The sequence below is a fragment of the Copadichromis virginalis genome, linkage group LG4, assembly GCF_057382275.1.
Source record: "Copadichromis virginalis isolate Kocher_CV1m ecotype Utaka linkage group LG4, C_Virginalis_male_GT1.1, whole genome shotgun sequence".
In the NCBI taxonomy this organism is placed as follows: domain Eukaryota; kingdom Metazoa; phylum Chordata; class Actinopteri; order Cichliformes; family Cichlidae; genus Copadichromis; species Copadichromis virginalis.
The window spans coordinates 5015663-5036924 of record NC_140621.1 but is presented as its reverse complement, the minus strand read 5'-3'; positions in this window follow the sequence as shown (position 1 = coordinate 5036924).

Below are 21262 nucleotides of genomic sequence, written 5' to 3'. Positions count from 1 at the left end.
ATGACTTACGCTGGACAGTAAAACGCAGCGGGAGTATCCCTCCAACTGTATTGTTTTCGGTACCTGTCCACAAGTTTGCGTCACACCCTAATAAATGTGGGTCAGCGGCGATGAAGTCCACTACACGTTTCTGACACAATGTTTCCCACCTACAAGGGTGCAAATAACTGTAAATCTCTGCCAAACAGCCAGAAGTCAAGTGGTACATTTTTCTATAACCTACCGTTCTAACAGAAGGCTAGGGGGCCCGCATCAAACTTTCATAGAAAGAAGTTAAAAGTGCCAACTTGCCCGACTTGGACCAAGCACTTGCAGCTTCAGGTTTGTTAGAGAATACCTAATTGCCCACACCTGAGCTTATAAAAGGGACACAGACCAGCTCCGCCTACCAGGGGCGGTTCCCAGAATCAGGTCTCACCTGTCACATTTAGAAATGTTTCTTATATGAAAGAAATAGGAGCAAGACATAGATTTTATATACAAATGACACCCCATAGAAAAAATAAATATTACACATTTCTTATTACAGTTTGAATGCTGGACTTAGCAGTTAAACAAAAAGAGCCAGGAGCCTGACAGATTTCAGGATATAATTCAGGAGGAGCTATAATCAGGGTTTCAGTCTTGTTGGCATTCACAGCTATTACTTGAGAGCCAATCACTAACCTGTGTTAAAGGAGAGTGTAAATCAGAGCTTGAGGGAGTAAGAGGTGAAAGGCTAAGAGAGGAAATCTCTCTCACTCTGTCTTTCACTCTCTCTCTTCGAAAAGACTGTTTAATTAAGAGATTAAAGTAAGCAAGATGAGATTACCGGAGAGAATCTGTGGATTAAGGTGTTCAAACATGACTGCTAGCTAAGTGCACAACATTTATGGGAACCGTTTCAGCTTTGTTCTGCATTGTAAAAATGAAAACTTCCATTTCCTACCTGAATTTTGTCTTTATTTAGATGAAGAAACCCTTTTTCTGCCTCCTTTTCTTCTGAACAAAGCTGAACAAATGCATGTACCAGCAGCAGCTTGGATAACTGCTCGCCATTAACTCGTGTTGTCGATACCATACTGTGTCTAAAGTTGACTTTGGCTGACATAATGCACTGTATGGACAAATATACTAGGCCACAACGCTCAGTTTGAATTCTAGTTCAAACTAAGCACATCTGCCTTTACAAACATTTGTGAAAAAAATGGGTTGTTCAAAAGAGCTCACCAAATTCAAAGATGGTACTGTAACAGGATGCCAGTGTTGCACAAGTCAGTTGTAAATTCTTTTCTCTCCTGGTAGTAAAGGGTTTTATTGCAGAAGTCTTTAAGAACCACTACAACTCAGCCACGAATGGGCTGACCACATGAAATTACAGAGCAGGGTCATCGAGTTAAGAGGCACAAAGTGTGTGAAAGTCGCCAACACTCTGGTGACTCTGTAAGTGCAGATTTCCAAACCTCCCCTGACATTAACATCTGCACAAAAACTGTGCACCAGGAGCTTCAGTGTAGCGCGTATCTCCAGTACATTTTGCCCTATAATGCATTTCAAGTGCAGCTTGTTTTTACTGAGGGATCAAGTGTTTGGCCTGCATAGGTCCATCTGGGTAACCCTGAAGTCTAAGTCATCCTAACCCCAAATCCTTACTCACTCTAACCCTATGTTTTGGACAAAAGCAATAAAGGACTTTAAAAAATAAACAACCAATTTATAATTTTTTATTTGTGTCTGTAAGAATCATTATTTGTTTGTCACTTGAGTTACAAAATGCTGCTCATTTATTTGGGGTTAGTATCCTGCGTACAGATGGGAGGGATCAAACCACCAACCTTCCAAATAACAGATGAGGTGATGTACCACCTGAGCTACAGCTACCCCAGGGTTAGCCATTACCGATTTAGATATTATAAGTTATAATAGATTTTATAATTTGTGACTTTTATTTACCTGGTTTTATTAATCAGATGCAATTTTAAATACATGGTTTAAACAAGTTAACAAAGCAAAGCAAAATACCTATAGTAAAATTCTATATAATAATATCCATCCATCTGAAGTTAACCAACACCACGGCGTTCCCAGGCCAGCCAAGATATATAACCTCTCCAGCGTGTTCTGGGTCTGCCTCCTTCCGGTGGGAAATGCCCAGAACACCTCAGACAGGAGGCGTCCAGGAGGCATCCTTGTCAGATGCCTGAACCACCTCAACTGGATGCTTTCGATGTGAAGGAGCAGCACCTCTACTCTGAGACCCTCCCGGATGGCCAGAGGTCAGCCACCCTTCAGAGGAAGCCCATTTACGCCGCTTGTATCTGCGATCTCGTTCTTTTGGTCACTACAAACAGCTCGTGATCATAGGTGAGGGTAGGAACGTAGATTGACCGGTAAATTGAGAGCTTTGCTTTTACACTCAGCTCCCTCTTCACCACAACAGAGCAGCACAGCGTCCACATCACTGCGGCCGCAGCACCAATCCGTCTGTCGATCTCTCGCTCCCTTCTCCTGTCACTCGTGAACAAGGTTATAAAATAATATAGTGTGTGATTACAGATAACCTATGCCCATTGTACAGTTTTACTAAAGTAGCACAACTGCCAAATTTTGATCTTTCTTCACGATCTCATCATGTTATAGCTTCTCTGCAGTGGCATCATCAAAAAAATAAGTTTTTTTCCTGTACTTAGCAGGGAAATTTTTGTGAATAGGAGATTTCACTAAATCTTTTCACACTGCATGGTTCTTGTATGTTGAAATGTCTTGTGAAAGCAGTGATATATAAAAGCCTCATGGATTGTGGCTATTCTGACTGCTCCTCTGGCAAGTTTAGTCTTGTATCCCTTTCCCCACCCTTTACTTTAATTTTAAAGGTGAATGCACTTACTTGCGAGGGCGCATAAACACGTTTTAAGGAAACAGTCTCTGAGCCTTTGTCTAAGATTCTGAGATTAATTTGGAAAAACAAAACTTATATGGCATGGTAGCAAAATCTGATGAACTCAACTCCAGATTAAATGATGCTTTGATTGTATCAAACCTTCAAACTGGAAAACTCATCAGAGAACACATTTTCTCTGTGTTCTGCCAACAGAAAAGAAACAGTAAGAAAAATATCCACATATGACACAACCAGGAAACTTTTCCATACACGAAATCACCAAAAGCAAAGTAAATAGTTATCAGCGCAATCTGAATTAGTGGCATTGCTTCACCATCTAACTTGACCAACACCTAAAACACCTTATAACCATGAAACAATCACATTGTTTGTTTCTTGTTCTTAATTAAGTTTTTTACTTTATAACTGGTTTGTTGCAAAATGGGCTGGAGTCATCTTATTTTTCTCACCTTAAAATAGTTGGATAAACTTTGATGCTCATTTTTAGGGAACTTCTAGATTTATTTGGTGGATATAGGGTTCTGTCATTGCTAAGACAGGCTGTGGTAAGTGCAAGTGTATTGTTGTCCAACAATTCAAATGTTTTCATTGACTTCAAGAGCTGCTGATTTTCAAAGAAGTGGTCTGACAGTTAAAGAGAACTTAGAGTTAGCTTACAGAATTTTTAAAGCTTTACCTTACAATATAAAATGCCTTCAGGCAACTGTTGTTGTGATTTGGTGAATTGAAGTGAGCTGAATTATATTAAATATGTTGACAAAAGCATAAAATTCATATTTTTTGGCTGCAGCTCTATGGTGACTCATTAATTCAATCTTGTGAAGACAGCCTATGAAACTCAAAGTTCACGTAACAGGACTCGATTTGGTAAGACGTCACCTGGCTGTCCCTGAGAGGACCATTACAGGTGACATCATGCTGTGCAAAGTGTTGGAAACAGAGCATTGTAAATGCTCAGCATTTGTAGCATTTGGCCACAGTTAATATAAGTTTATAATGTGTACATATAATATGTTTTTTTTTGTTGTGATTTGGTGCTATATAAATAAAACTGAACTGGCTTGAATTGAATTAAACTTGTGTTTTTTGGTAGTTTTTGTGGGGTTTTGTTGTTGTTTTTTGGGGGCGTTTTTTGCACTGCATAAAAACTGAGTGCACATAAATTCCAGTGTGGAAAATGTTCACACTGCTCAGTCGCATACACAATTTAAGGAGTCACACTGATTTGTATCTGTAAGGCTTGGAGTTCAACACTGGACAGGCTGATAAATGGCTGCAATTAGAGCTTTTTCATTAATGTTGTTTTTAATTCGGTCCATCCGCCTAGGGTATTCATCATCTCTCTTTGGCAGGGCGCATGCATGTAGCTGTGTTTGTTTATGCTTGTGCGTGTATGTTTGGACAGTTAAAAAAGAGAAAAAGGAAGAAGGAGACCAAAAACGAGAAAGAAATCGAGAAACACTGAGAAAGAAACAAATGTCGACTCAGTCTGTTGCTTTTGGCCTCGTGTCTCAGTGGAGGACATGTGGAGTTATAAGCACTGCTTGATTTCAGACACGCACCTGTTAATGTGTCTGTTGTGATCTTCAGTTCAACAAAGACTTTTATGTTGTTGTTTTTATGTTTGCTTCTTTTTTTCAACCTTTATTTAGCACATTTCTCAAGGCTAATAGTGAATTTTTGATCATTCATAATGTATTCACTGCATAGTAGTAATGATAAAGACTATGATGAGCGCTGCTTAGAATTCTTCTGACAATAAGAAGAAAGAAGAAACATTTAAAAAAAACGGAGTGATCAAAAAGTAAAATTATGAAATTGTGAGATCTTTAATGACTTAGCTGGATATATACTGCAGTTGTTGCTAATCCAGCACTAGCTACTCAGCATTTTAAATCTCTGCTGGGGATTAAAAGGCTTCAGCATTTCTCTCAGAGCCCACTGAAATACGAGTAAGAGGATGATAAATTCAAAACAACATTTATGACTGCTGAGCCAGTATGAACTGGAAAGAATAAGAAAAGTAATTCACAACATCTCAGATAAATTTATAAGTAAATTTTAAAGGGGTCATATCATAAATTTGTTTATTATTTTGACTAATCCCAACTCAGTTACAGATATTTGTTGCATGGATTTTACTCACTTAGCAGTAGAAATAGTAATAACCTGATATGGCTGTGAAATGGTACATTTGAAGAATTCTGATCATTGTTATCGCCAGGTCACAAATACATGTTTAAAGGGTCTATAACGTGTTTGTGTGCCAGTGTCATCATTGCTGCTAAATGATGTCAGCAATGACACAATGTCGAAAACAACTTATAATTCAGAAAAAATTATGATGAAAATACATAGAAATTATAATATACAAACGTTAATACTCATAATTTTAATGTTTAAGGGAAAAATGAATTACTACTTTTACTAAAGTTTTACAAACAAGTGTTATATGTAAAGTGACCAAGGCGAATTTGATCAAACCAGAAGAAACATCGGGTTGATTTTTATCATTTCATAGAAACTAGTTAGCATGTTTCACTAAACTATATCACAAATTCATCAGGTACATCCTGGTGTATACACAAAGGGTAATGTTTAGGGGTTGAAATGGGCCAGAACGCCTGTTGGAGCAGAAGCCCAGACCAAATGGCGATCCAGCTGATATTTGAAAAGTCTAGCAGAATGTTTTTCTTGGGGAAAAAGCTGCTTATGGAACTGTTTGAAAAAGTAGCTCAAGAATATTTTTTGGAGCTGAATACAGGCTGAGTCCTCCTTACAGCCCTTAGAGCATAACGGGACCCGGTGTTATAAAGTGTTCTTACAGTTAAACATTTCAGTAAAGTCTGTCAATATGAACAAATGAAGTAAGCTGAGAACATTAGTAGGAAGTTGGCATAAATCTGCTTTATCCCTAACATGGAGTGCCAGGCTGACATCACAAGGAAAACCCTGACAAGCTGTAATGACGACATAATGGCACATGTCAAACATGCCATCCACATTAAAACATCAAAACAGCTCTTACATGACAGGAGGACCTGGAAGCAACCAACAAGATACTGTTTTCTTTTTTTATACACGATGCATGTGCATAAGCATGCCCCAAATTAATAGCCATTAACTATTCATTTGATGAACAGCTGCAGGAATTAGTAGCTCCCAAACTTAACTATCCAGTTAATGAATGCATGTAAAAATAAATAAATAAATAAAAAAGATGACTCCAAGAGCTTTACATTTGTTCAGGTTGCCCTGAACCATCCTTTAGTTCTGCTACTACAGGCTCAGCCTGCTGGGGGACTTTACCTTAGTACTTCCTGTCTCGTCTCCTTTATGTGCTACTTTCTCATGCCATTAACGTTGGTGGATTTTTTTCCTGTAATTTGTGTTTGTCTTGTTTGCTGTTTGCGGTCTCCCTGTGCTCCTCTTTTCTGCCTTCTCTATCCCTTCACCGTCAATCCATGAACTTTATTGTGGAAGAAGTCTTCCTATAAAAGGGGATTTCTCCCTCTCCATATTCTTGGTACTAGGGGATCATTTGTAACTTCACAATATATACCTCTATTGTGCATTGCCTCTTTCTGTGTGACCTGTGTTCTTCTTTTAATCTGCCCGTGATATCAGTTATCTAAATGCACCTTCAAGTGAACCAGCCCACCAAACCCAGAAACCATCCTGATTCTGACATCCACGCATACTCACAGAATTTGTAAATAGAAACACGTTCCCACCCAGTGAAACACGCACACCTACAAACATCAAAGCTAACACACCTGCAGCCTGCATTCACACACCTTGAGAAGAACATAGGGTGTGGAAAATGAAATTGAAATACATCAAAGACAATTACAGAAATTCCTGCAGAACAAACTGGGTTAGTGTATCTCTCGACTTTTGGCCTCAGGGGAAACGTGAGGTGACATCCAGCCAAAGATCACTGTGTTCCAGAACATTTCTTCAAGGACGTCACAGAGTATTATATATGATGAGAAAATAACTCATGGCCTACCTGCCACACATTTAAAAGTGAACAAAAAAGATGTTTGGTAAGGCTTTTAATTGTTCCAAGTCGTGCTCTAAGTAATGCCTTTCTCATCAAAGTGCAGCAGTTTGCTGCTGTTGCCAGGAAACAATGTAGCATCTGTTGTGATATTGTGTGGGTGTGGGTGGAGACAGAAAAGATTTTATTGTCAACAAAGTCAGTTCACAGTGAATGTAATAATTGAATCCACACTGATTTTATGGATTTGATCACATTTATTCCAACAGAAACCGACCGTCAGAGGTAGAGCAGGGCGATATGGCCAAAAATATTTATCACGATATATATTTGAAAATTTGTGATAACGATATAACTGACGATATCATTTCTGCGAGACAAAATACAACTCCACAACTTTACTAGCGCAAAAAAAAAAAAATCCATTTATTTTACTTAAACAAGCAGCTGTTTTTTTATGTGTATTAAAGCTATATAAATAAATAAAACAACACTTAGATGGTTTGCTATGATGTGATGGGTGTTTGGACTCTAATGGACAGATAACATAAAATAATCATGCACATCTTTTAGATTTTATAAAACTAATTTCACATGATTTGTGATCATTCAGATTTTAAATAGAGCTACATATATTTAAATTAGTTGGGGATGGCAAATACAGGGTTAAAACCAGGCTAAATATGTGCCTGCCCACCTTTAGACAGAGCACCAGATGTGTCAAAGATAGGGTTGATTTCTAACGTTATAAATTTTGTCCAACAATGCTTGCTTGCGACTCAAGTGATGCTGAAAACGAACAGAAAAGCCTATGCTTAAAAAGGAAGATCTTTTTTTTACTTTTGGCTGAATTCCTGGATTTTTGAGCTGTAAGTCTGCTCTTCCTTATTCCCACACTGTCAAACTCAGTTCTAACAAAATTATCCTAGACCAGCTTCCCCAATCCAATCAGCCTTCTTTCCTCTTCTGTTATTCTGCTTTTTTTCACTCTCAGATCTTGTGTGATCTGCCTGCTCTGCATTTCTGCCTCATCCTGGTCGTTCAGAGCCTCCATCTTCATCTCCACTATCAGCAGTGACTGGACTCCAGGAAGTGCTGTCCTAATCCCTATCATTGCTGGGCATTTGTTCTTCTATGTTGGGAAATCGGAGTCTAGTTTTTAAATTTACTTCTATTTCTGAATAAATCATGTTCAGTTCTTCGAAATGACCTCTCCTTACAGAATTAGGCTATGTTAGTAGGACATCTACTCTGAAACTCTTTTTCTTTACTCGGCCTCTTCTCCTCCTGCCTGGCAGCTCGATAGTCAACATCCTGTGCCCAATACATCTACTATCCCTCTTGACCTGAGCTGTCCCCCTGATATACTCATTGTTTATCCTGACCATTCTGCTGACTCCCAGTAAAAGTCTTAACATCTTCAGCTCTACTCCTGCGCTTTCCGTTTTGTTAGTGCCACTCTCTCTGTGCTGGTGTAGTTCTTCTTCCCACCAGCAAGAGTCGCTACAGTTCTTTCATGCCAAGATTTGTTTGTTATTAGCTGTAGAGTTAGTAATGCAGCACACTTTGAGAAAAGACTGACTCAGCATGTTGTTCAGATAAACATCTGCATCCATCCTCTTCGTTGTTTTACAGAAAGCATCGCTTGTGAGTATTTAAGTTGAACAAGAGTTAATGCAACTATATTTGCTATTATTTATGCACTTTTATGGTTAAAGGTGTACTGTATTCAGATTTACTTTCTTTCCAATGTTAGCTAGTTTAGCCAACTGATTTGCATTATCGTGTGAATATATAGGCTGAATATTGCTTATTTCTTCTGTTTGTAGTTTCACTCTGTTGATAATTGAAGGCAGCGTCAATAAAAGGGACGATACACCTGTCAGTTGTCGAGGAGTTTATCTATCTGCATAACTGTATCCAGTGTAGCAGTGAGGGCAGAATAGTGAAAAAGCGTCCTTCTACAAGACAACCTTTGGATGTTACGTCAACTCAGCTACATCAACCATGTCTGAAGCAAGACAAGATAAAGCATCATCTGTCCGTTCAGAGAAATCATATGGGTCAAAAGGTACAAGTAGGTCATCTGCCAGTATGGCCGCCCTAAACGCTCGAGCCAAAGCTGAAGCAGCACGCAAAAGAGCCGAATATGCTAAAAAGGAAATCGAAATGCAAGTTAAGAAAGCAGAGCTTAAAGTAGAGGAAACACGTCTAGAGGCCACATTACAAGCCCTCCAACAAGAACGTGACGCGGAAGCGGCACACGCCGAAGCAATAGTTTTTGAAACAGCAGTCAATGATCTTGAAGAAGAACACGTGAGTGTACCTCAAAGGGTTGACACTTTGGAACGCACCTTTAACTATGTGAAAGACCAGCTCATCATCAAAGACAGCACAAGCCCAATTGGCCATACCGAGTATAATTCAATGCCTGCACCAAATGTCACATTCCTCACGCCAAAACAAGAGCCAACCAGGTCGGACACCTTAAAGGAATATGTCCTTCAACCTCTGAGTACTGACAAAGGAGAAAACATTTCCCAGTCTCCGAAATTAATGCAGAAAATGTCACCAGGTACTTCACCGAGATTTGAACATAAGGTGAGCATGCAACAAGGAAACATTTCTGACATAGCCAGGTTTCTTGCAAGACGCGACTTACTCACCGGTGGCCTCCGAAGGTTCAGTGACAAGGCAGGAGATTACTGGGGATGGAAATCTTCGTTTGAGAATGCAATTTGTGACTTAAACCTAACGGCCAGTGAGGAACTGGATTTGCTGATTAAATGGCTTGGCACAGAATCAGTGCAATATGCATATCGTTTAAGAGCTGTGCATATTAACAATCCCTCTGAAGGACTTGCTAAGGTGTGGGAAAGATTAAATGAGTGCTACGGCTCCCCCGAAGCTATAGAGAACGCACTGCTCGACAGATTGGACCGTTTCCCAAAAATCTCATACAAAGATCCACAACTGTTGAGAGAACTACAGGACCTGCTCCTAGAGATAGATGCCGCAAAGAGTGAAGGTTACATTCCAGGTCTACTCTACCTCGATACAGCGAGAGGCATTAATCCAGTGGTGGAAAAACTCCCCTATGCTATGCAAGAAAAATGGATGAACTATGGTTCTAAATACAAAAAGGACCATTGTGTGTCATTTCCACCATTCTCTGCATTTGTGGCCTTCATCAGTAGAGAAGCAAAAATGCGCAACGACCCCAGCTTTAGGCAGTCTGTGCCGCCTCCTCCTGCCCTTTCAAAGACGAATAAACTTTACGAAAAACACGCTAAAAGAGAACCTATCTCAGTCATCAGAACCGAAGTTGTCAGTACGGAGCCGAAATCAACTCCTACAAACATTGAGGACCCAAATAAGGAATGTCCTATCCACAAAAGACCTCATGCTCTCAAAAAATGCAGAGCATTCAGGGAAATGCCACTGGAGGAGCGAAAGGCCTATCTCAAGAAAAACATGATATGCTTCAGATGCTGTGCTTCTACAAACCACCAGGCAAAGACATGTAAGTCAGAAATACATTGTACAGAATGTGATTCAAAATTACACATTACAGCTCTTCATCCGGGACTGGCATCAACGACTACTGCGACAGCTACTATTGCAGAGCCGGTAACAGTTGACGGCGGGGAGCGCAATGCAGCACGGCCCACAGCTATCTCGACATGCACACAAGTATGTGGAAGTGAATTTGAAAGTCACTCATGTGCCAAGATCTGCCTTGTGTTCATTTACCCAAAGAACTCACCTGAAAAGAAACTTAAGGCCTATGCCATCCTAGACGACCAAAGCAACAGGTCACTCGCAAAATCATCGGTTTTTGACACATTTGGCATCACAAGGAACTCATTTCCATATAAATTGAGAACCTGTGCTGGATTGGAGGAAGTGACAGGGAGGAGAGCTTTTAACTTCATTGTGGAATCGGCAGATTGCACGTCACGTCTTGAGCTCCAGACACTTATCGAGTGTGATATGCTACCCGACAATCGCAGTGAGATTCCCACAGCTGAAGCTGCTCGAAACCACACCCACCTTCAGGAAATCGCAACCGAAATCCCGGCTCTCGACCAGAGTGCTCAGATCCTGCTGCTCATTGGAAGGGACGTTATTCAACACACAAAGTTCTCGACCAGCGCAATGGACCTCCAAATGCGCCATTTGCACAGAAGCTAGCTCTTGGATGGGTGATCATTGGCAACGTTTGCCTGGGTGGAGCTCACAAACCCGTGCGTGCTAACATTTTCAAAACGAACATCTTAGACAATGGTCGTCCAAGTCACTTCCTTCCATGCAAAAATGCCATTCAGGTAAAGGAAAGTTTCAACTCGCAAGGCTACAACAAGGTCAACACCCCAATGCGAAGAAAGCACTCTTCGATTGGAGAAACAGTTTTCAAACAAACAAGTTTGGACGAGAGCCTCGGCTACTCACAGGAGGAAAGGGCCTTTTTACAGATAATGGATAAGGAAGTCTACCAGGACAGTGCTAACAGTTGGGTCGCGCCACTACCTTTTCGTTCACCCAGGCCACGGCTGCCGAACAATAAGCGGCAGGCTATGCAACGCCTTACATCGGTACGCCACATGCTGAACAAACGCCCTCAGGTAAAAGGTCAGTTTACAGACTTTATGCAAACTTTGTTTGACAATGGCCACGCTGAGATAGCGCCACCACTCACTAAAGAAGAAGAGTGCTGGTACCTCCCCTTCTTCGGCGTGTACCACCCGCGCAAACCAGAACAAATACGCATTGTCTTCGACTCAAGCGCACAACACAATGGAGTATCCCTCAACGATGTTCTTCTTACTGGGCCCAACCTCAACAATAGCTTGTTGGGTGTGTTGATGCGACTCCGTGAAGAAAAGGTGGCAGTCACAGCCGATATCAAACAAATGTTCCATTGCTTCGTGGTCAGGGAGGACCACCGGAACTTTTTGAGATTCCTCTGGCACCAAAACAATGACATGGATCAACCGATCGTGGAATACAGAATGACTGTACATGTCTTTGGCAACAGCCCGTCGCCCGCGGTTGCAACTTACGGACTCAGAAGGGCATCAGAGGACCGAGACAAGCAAGACATCACTACACAACATCTGGTGGAACGACATTTTTACGTAGATGATTGTCTTGCCTCCTTCCAATCAAGTACTGATGCCATTGTTGTTATGCAAAACGCTCAAGACACTATGGCTTCATCTAATCTGAGGCTACACAAGATTGCATCCAATGACATGGACGTAATGAAGGCATTCCACAAAAACGATCTAGCCAAAGGTCTAAAAGACCTCGACCTAGGAGCTGACATTCCACCTATGCAAAGAAGCCTTGGAATAAGCTGGGACATTGCAACAGACAAATTCACGTTTCAAGTGTCCACTGCTGAGAAGCCCTATACCCGCAGAGGGGTACTTTCAGTTGTCAACAGTCTGTTTGACCCTCTCGGGTTTGCAGCTCCGGTCAGCATCAAAGGCAGAGCTCTCCTTAGAGAACTTTCCACAGACATATGTCAATGGGATGATCCACTCCCAGAAAAGTTGCTCCAAGAGTGGAGTGCATGGAAAGAGTCCCTGAAACTTCTCGAAGAAGTCAGAATACCGAGAATGTACACCTCTATATCCTTCAATGGTGCAGAAAAAAGGGAGCTCTGTATATTCTGTGACGCGTCTACAAAAGCAATCGCTGCAGTAGCCTATGTCAAGCTAACAGACTCAGAAGGCAACAATGAACTGGGATTCATGTTTGGCAAAGCAAAACTCACACCGCAGCAAGAAATAACAATCCCCAGGCTCGAGCTATGTGCAGCTGTTCTTGCTGTCGAGATTGCTGACATTATCACAGAGGAAATTGATGTTCCCTTCCATTCTACAAGATTTTTCACAGACAGCAGAGTGGTACTTGGATACATACAGAATGAATCCAGACTATTCTACGTCTATGTATGCAATCGCGTACAGAGGATTCGAAAATCGTCCAACCCAGAGCAGTGGAACTGCGTTCCAACAGAGCTTAACCCGGCCGACATAGCTTCAAGATCAATCCCAGCTAGTGCACTCTCATCAAGCACATGGCTCAAAGGACCAGATTACCTACTGAGAGCAACTCCTGAAGTGACTAAACATACCTTTGAACTAGTCAATCCTGAATCAGATCCTGAGATCCGTCCAACAGTGACATCACTTTCAACCAATGTCGTGGCTTCTTTCCTCGAAACGAGACGATTTGCGTCTTTCTCTACTTGGGGGTCACTGTTAAGAGCAATAGCAAGGCTCATTCATATTGCAAGGTGTTACAGGAATAGCACTCCCCCAAAAGGGTGTCATGGCTGGCATATCTGCAAAAGTCTTAGTCCAGAAGATTACAGTAAGGCAAAGAGCGTTGTTCTGAGTGGTCTTCAACACGAGGTTTACCCTGACATCTTCACATGTCTTCAAGCCCAAAAAGACATTCCAAAACAGAGCCTTCTCAGAAAACTCTCTCCTTTCAAAGACAATGCAGACTGTCTCAGGGTTGGTGGTCGCCTTTCACAAGCCAGCATGGAAAGCGACGAAGCACACCCCATTATCATCCCAGGCAACCACCATTTAACTACTTTACTAATCCGACACTACCACCAACAGGTGCAGCACCAGGGGCGCCATTTCACAGAGGGAGCCATGAGATCCGCTGGCTTCTGGATTGTTGGTGGGAAACGGAGCATCAGTTCAGTCATCCACCACTGTGTAATTTGCCGCAACCTCAGGTGGAACACAGAAACGCAAAAAATGTTAGACTTACCCATCGATCGTGTGACAGTCTGCCCCCCGTTCACTTACGTCGGAGTTGACGTCTTTGGACCGTGGACAATAAGCTCTCGGAGAACAAGAGGAGGCCTTGCTAGCAGCAAACGCTGGGCCGTCATCTTCACCTGCTTGGGCATCTGGGCCATTCATGTTGAGGTCATCGAGACGATGGAGTCGTCTAGTTTTATCAATGCTCTGAGACGATTCATCTCTATCCGAGGACCAGTAAAGCAGCTGAGGTCCGACTGTGGGACCAACTTTCTGGGAGCGTGCAAGGAGCTCGGAATAACTTCAAAACACTGCGGCAACCAGGAAATTCAAGACTTTTTATCCAAGACTGAATGCACATGGATCTTCAACCCTCCTCATAGTTCTCATATGGGAGGAAGTTGGGAGCGCATGATCGGCATCGTGAAGCGCATACTGGACTCTATGCTAACTGTCAACTCAGTTTGCCTGTTGACCCATGAGGTTCTCGTTACCCTTCTAGCAGAGGTAATCGCTATTGTAAACTCTCGACCGCTACTACCAGTCTCATCAGATCCAGATTGCCCCCTTCTTCTTACGCCTGCTACCCTCCTTTCGCAGAAAACTGGATTACCACCTACACCACCCGGACACTTTGACAATAAAGATATGTTCGGACGCCAATGGAGACAAGTGCAACATCTTTCAAATGTCTTCTGGCACCGTTGGAAAACACAGTACCTGCCGACACTCCAAGAGCGAAGAAAATGGCAATCTGTGAGTCAAAACCTTCAAAAGGGAGATCTAGTTCTTCTAAAGGACAGTCGAGCTAAAAGAAACCACTGGCCCATGGGGGTGGTTGTTGAGACCTTTCCTAGCCAAGACGGACATGTCAGAAAGATTGAGGTAAAGGTCACTTCTGGAGGAATATCTAAAACCTTCTTAAGACCAGTGACAGAGACTGTACTCCTGCTGCGAAATACTAATAGAGACATTGATCCTTAAAGATGGTGATGACATCCAATAGATGTCAGACGGGGAGTGTGCTGGTGTATTTCTTCTTCCCACCAGCAAGAGTCGCTACAGTTCTTTCATGCCAAGATTTGTTTGTTATTAGCTGTAGAGTTAGTAATGCAGCACACTTTGAGAAAAGACTGACTCAGCATGTTGTTCAGATAAACATCTGCATCCATCCTCTTCGTTGTTTTACAGAAAGCATCGCTTGTGAGTATTTAAGTTGAACAAGAGTTAATGCAACTATATTTGCTATTATTTATGCACTTTTATGGTTAAAGGTGTACTGTATTCAGATTTACTTTCTTTCCAATGTTAGCTAGTTTAGCCAACTGATTTGCATTATCGTGTGAATATATAGGCTGAATATTGCTTATTTCTTCTGTTTGTAGTTTCACTCTGTTGATAATTGAAGGCAGCGTCAATAAAAGGGACGATACACCTGTCAGTTGTCGAGGAGTTTATCTATCTGCATAACTGTATCCAGTGTAGCAGTGAGGGCAGAATACTCTCCAAAGCATACATGATAGCAGCTCACACACTGCTGTCTCATGTGGAAACTGGTGCTGTTGCACCTGAAGCAGAATAAGATTCAAGGTTCCCACTGAGGAATTAAAGGCTCTTTAAACAAATTATCCCAAGGAAGATTAGTAAAAAAAAAATCAGGCGATTAAAACTTGTAAAGCTAAAGAACAAATAGCATCTCTAAACCATTTCCTCAGAGGGAAAACGTGATGAAACATTTGATTTGGACAAAGAACTACCAGCATTTCACTGTGGATGTCTCGATAAAAGTTTCACAAAAGGTATGAGTCTGTTTCCTGAATTTTCTTTCTGCCCCAGTGAAAGCAACTGCCTATTTTCTCTGATTTGCATTTTTACAGAGGAGGATTCAAAATGCCCAAACACACCTCAACACACACCAAGAATATTGGACTTTTCAATGAGATTTTTTAACAAGATTCAAAATGTATGTGACATTTTCTTTACTTGTGGTCTCACATTTGTACACCCAGTTGTGGAGACTCAGATTTGAACCACATATGTTAACATATACGGACTTACCACCGAGTCGACTGAAGTGTCATTAAGAAAAACAGTAAATACAGGCCGGCCTGAGGGTTTCTGTATTAACAAACGGTTCTGGCTTTGTTCCCAGTACCTCTTCAAAAAAGTGATAATTATGATCATGAGGTATTTCATTTTGAAGTGATAAAGCAGTTTAACCGAGGTCAATTACAGGCAACTTTTTCTGAGTGATACGAGCACAAACATGGACTCGTGCACAATGGAAAACGTCAAAAGTATTTTGTTGACTAATGTGTAATCATTAAATTCTCTTCACATAAAGATACTTACAGACAATTTCAATCAGTATTTTTTGATCAAATGTTGGGTTTTACATCTATTTCTAGTGAAGTCAAAGCATCACACTAGAAGCTGCCCTCACCAAGTGTTAATATGTGGAGAGCCAGGACTAAGAATGTTTCATGTATTCAAGTTTTAAAGTAATTGGAGTTTTGCTATGATCTTTTTTAATATTAGCGTCTTCTTGGATTATTTGACAGGTCCAGGGGACAGACCATCAAAGGTCTGTTTTAGCTTAGTTTAGTTATTGCGTTTACTCTCCTACATACCAATGCTCATTGGTTTCCCCAGCTAGCTTGTAGTCCTTATTGTCCCATGTGATTAATAAATCTATTTTCTTGAACCATTATGGAAGGACAGGCCCCTGCACGGTATGTGCCACCGGCAGATAGCGGAGGTGGCTGATACCCAGAAATCCTACCAGTGGCTGGACAAAGCTGGATGAAAGACAGCACAGAGGCACTAATCATGACAGCACAGGTACAAGCTCTGAGCACAAGATCCATAGAGGCTGGGGTCTATCACACCAGGCAAGACCCCAGGCTGTGTAAAGATGCCCCAGAGACAATCCAGCACATAACAGCAGGGTGTAAGATGCTAGCAGACAAGGCATACATGGAACGCCATAACCAAGTGGCCGGCATAGTGTACAGGAACATCTGTGCCGAATATGGCCTGGAAGTCCGGAGGTCAAAATGGGACCTCCGGACTTGCAACGAGAGCTTAACTTCTGTCTGGCTAGCTTGCCCTGCGCTCAGTGAATCTGCATTTGACTAATCCGCCTAGGCTGCACTGTCGAGCGCAGATCCACTGAGCGCTCAACACAGACAGCATCGTCAGAAGGAAAGTCGATAAAATAAATTAAAAATTTTGTATTGTTCGATACATATGCGTACCGCACTGTATCGAATGGTTCAATATCGATACAAGTATCGTTGCACCCCTAATATATATATATAATTTAAAAAAACACCCAGCACGCCCCTGCGGGCGGTTTATCCTTCAAGCTCGGGTCCTCTACCAGAGGCCTGGGAGCTTGAGGGTCCTGCGCAGTATCTTAGCTGTTCCCAGGACTGCGCTCTTCTGGACAGAGATCTCCAATGTTATTCCCGGGATCTGCTGGAGCCACTCGCCTAGCTTGGGAGTCACCGCACCTAGTGCTCCGATTACCACGGGGACCACCGTTACCTTCACCCTCCACATCCTCTCGAGCTCTTCTCTGAGCCCTTGGTATTTCTCCAGCTTCTCGTGTTCCTTCTTCCTGATATTGCTGTCATTCGTACAGTAAATTGTCTGGATTCTCTGAATCTGTTATTATGAAATGTCTCAAATCTTTGAAATGTTTACTTTGAAGAATGATACTTGTAAATTGACTCGTCCACTGTGGAATGTTCTTGTTTTACCCAATCATGTTATTACTCATCTTAACCCTGAAATGTTTCACATTTTTAGCTTTACATAAATCTTCAAGTCCTTTGCTTTCTCAGCTCATTTGAAATTGAATTTGAATTGTCAACTTAAATGAATCATAAATCCAAATGATTTGAAAATCACATAATTTTGTTTATATTTCCATTTTATACAGCTACCCACAATTTTTAATGTAAGGCTAATGCTACAGATGAACTGTGGCTACTCGGCTCAACACACAGCTCTTCTAGCAGTTAAAAGTTGGCTGTTCATCAGAAAAGTCTGCTTTTCTCTGTGAAAGAGTCCCTGCATCTGGTCCATTTGTCAATTAAGACATGCTTTCCCTCAGAAACACTCTTAGTAGACTAGTTTAAATTGGTTCCTAAATACCCGGGGGTCAGCTGGGGGATAGGGGCAAGATCTGAGAACACAGCTGCTGAGGTTGTTATCATATGTTCTTTCATCAGTATTTTTTTTATTCTTTTTTGTCTGCACTGTTAAGTTCATTGAATGGTCAAACTGTTTCAGAAAGTCCAAATGAAAATTTGGTACAGTAACTGTAATGTCACAGTACTGACTTTGCTAAATATCATGGATTTCTTTCTTACTGTAGAGGTTTTGGCTTTGTACACAGTAGACTGTAAATTCTAATTAAATGGAGAGTCTAAATGTTTGACTTGACAAGATGGAATGGATTTCTCACGCTGCAAACTGCCCTTACTTGTTTTGGCACCTGAACACCATCAGCTCATGTTTCAATTCTACGGGATTAAATGCCAGAAGAATTTAACCGGCTATCTAAACAGAGTATCAGCTATACAAAGTAAACCCTCGGTAATAGCATCTAATCCCTCACAGGGTTTTCACTTTAAATTTTGTCATAATGATGATGTCTTTGAAAGTTTTAATGTAAGCTCATGCGGTTGGCAGATTTCTAGCAGATCTTTTTTCTGGGCTGTTGTTGCTGTGGTTTAGGTGAAACGTCTAGTAAAAGCATACTTGGATGGTTAAACATATTCTGTATTCCTTTGGTTCACTGCTGTGTTCTGAAATTTTATGATAACTTCTTTCAGTGTCAACATCATGTTTACAGTACGCAAAAAAAACAGCACACAGGTTTGTTGTGTGACCGGAGTGAATTGTGAAAGTACTTTTTAACAATATGCAAAACACATATAAACAATGTGCCATATGCCAACCATAACAATATTCAACTGTGTATTGTGTCAGTCTGTCCCTCTTTAGCTGGAGAGCTCAACTCTCTCCATTCACTCTACAGTGCATGAGGAAGCATTATGGCAGCACCCAAATCACAGTCAGTGTAATTAAATGTGACAACCAGTGGTGAAAGAGGTTCCTCTGCTTAAGTAAACAAAACAATGCAGCATTGTGGAAATGCTGTACTGCAAGTAAAATGTAACTATTGAAACTTCTGTGCCACTGTGGTTGATACTTTGTTATTATATATGATATGTTGCTAAATACACTGTTACTGTTAGAGATATTAACACAACACGTAGCCAAAGTTTCAAATAATGAGGTCATATTTCCAATTAATTTTTGGCACTTCAGTTGGTCATACAAAATTTAGACAACAACAAGCAGTTGTCTTAAACAGTTAGCAGTGCAACCTCCCTGAGGTTTCTTCCTGTTAAAAGGGAGTTTTTCCTTCCCACAGCTGCCAAGTGGTGGCTCATAGGGGCCGTCTAATTGCTGGGGTTTTCTCTGTATTATTATATTATTATTGTTGTTGTCTTACCTTCAACTTAACTTGAGTTGTGGCACTATATATAAAAATAGACCTAAATTGAATTGAATTGATGTGCCCCTTTTTATTCCTCCATATCTATACCGTTATGATGGAATGATCACTTGGAGCAAAAGTGATCAAATGAGATAATATACAATAAAAATCTGTAACCACATGTCACCAGTTATGTTACATTTTGCCAAATTCTAACTAATGCAACATTGCCATTATGAATGTGTTTGTAGGGAGTACCCCTTACAGACAGCTTCATCTCTCAAGAATACTCTTAAGCCTTTCTGGCATGTGATAATAGGAAAAGCACAGTTATAGATGAATAATGGTGGCTTTACATGCTTCAGTTTTATGATCATCATGTTATACACTCTTGTACGCTGTGACACCATCATGAGTTACTGGAACTCCTGCAAAGACAAGAGTTACCTTAATGTTATCAGGAACACCTGTTCTTTTTCTGCAACAACAAGTCAAAACATCTGCTGTGAAAATGATCTATTGGCCACCCATTCCACCTCTTACTCAGCAACAAAATACACACTAAACATACAGCCACCCTGGCACACCTGAACAAGGGAGATGTATCCTTTTTATCTCTGTTTATCACGATGGTGAGCCTGGCTCAGTAAACCATACCTGGATGGTCACAGTAGCAGATACATGCAGGTGTGCTTGAAACCTTGACCCTTCTTCAAACTCTCTTGTATACATGTGCAACCTACGCAATGTACAAACATGCAAACCCATCACAGTCTCTCTTTCTCTTTCCTTGTCTCACACACGGCATCCCCCCTTTCCAGTCTCTCATACACACACACACCTAAGGAGACACACGTGGGAGGGTTGACGCCGGGCTGTCTGCAGTGCATTCAGGAGTATTGTTATTAACTGCAGTGTGAATAGAGGCGGCAGTACATCCCCAGCTCTCCGGCTGCTGCAGAGCTGCAGGGCTCGCCTTTGTTCTGCACTCCATAATGGCATGCCATAATTACAGTCTTAGCAGAAAAGATACGCAGGCACCATCTACCTTACCCCTTGCCTCACCTCACCTTGCTGGGTAACACAGGCACGTGCAGTTAAACGCCTCTATTATGTGTGAACTCTTGTTAACAAGTACGTTTGTGTTGTGTGTCACTGAGATGAGTTCACACTTACTTATTGGAAAATGCTAAGGCTTGTCCTGTTCCAGCTCTTTTTTTTCTCACAGTCTTTTAAAGAAGTCACACGGCATGAAAGGATAAAATTACTCAAACATTCAGCACGCTAATCACTAATACGTCTTTTCTTGATACGTCTTTATGATTGGCTTATCGATGATGGCATCACAATTGTAATTCAAACTGGACATCTATTGTACCTAAACTGATGAACTAAAAGTTTAGCACTATACCTGCCAACGTTGTTGATATTTTCTTTGCAGCCAAATCAACTCCACCAAGATATGAAGTCTACATAAGCTTTAAATGTTCCCTGTTATAGAAGGCCCCAGGAGATTAGAGCATCCTTTAAATAATGTATGTTGCATGATGAACATCATCCAAAATCTAGCTGCAGTGATCCCACAAGTCTTGGTTTTTTGGAGTTGGTAAAAACTGACCCTAAATTGACCTTTAAGCAGATTTTTTTTTTCTGATGGTTGCTGAAATCCAAAATACGTTGGCAAGAACAAAATAATTTAAGCAGAATAATTTTTAAAAGCTGAAACATATCTAGATAATCACACTCAAAAGTTGTTATTACAGTGTAGTAAACACTGCTCGCAAAGATTAAGGGAATGCTTTTTAATGGTAAATGGACTGGTTCTTATATAGCGCTTTTCTACTCTTCTGAGCTCAAAGCGCTTTACACAACTTGTGCATTCACCCATTCCCACAAGCACATTGTTCTAAGTAGCATTCACATACATTCATACTCCGATGCATGCATTGAAGAGCAATTAGGGGTTACTATCTTGCCCAAGGATACTTGGCATGCAGACTAGGGGAAGCCAGGAATCGAACCACAAACCTTCCGATCAGTAGATGACCTGCTCTACCACCTGAGCTACAGCC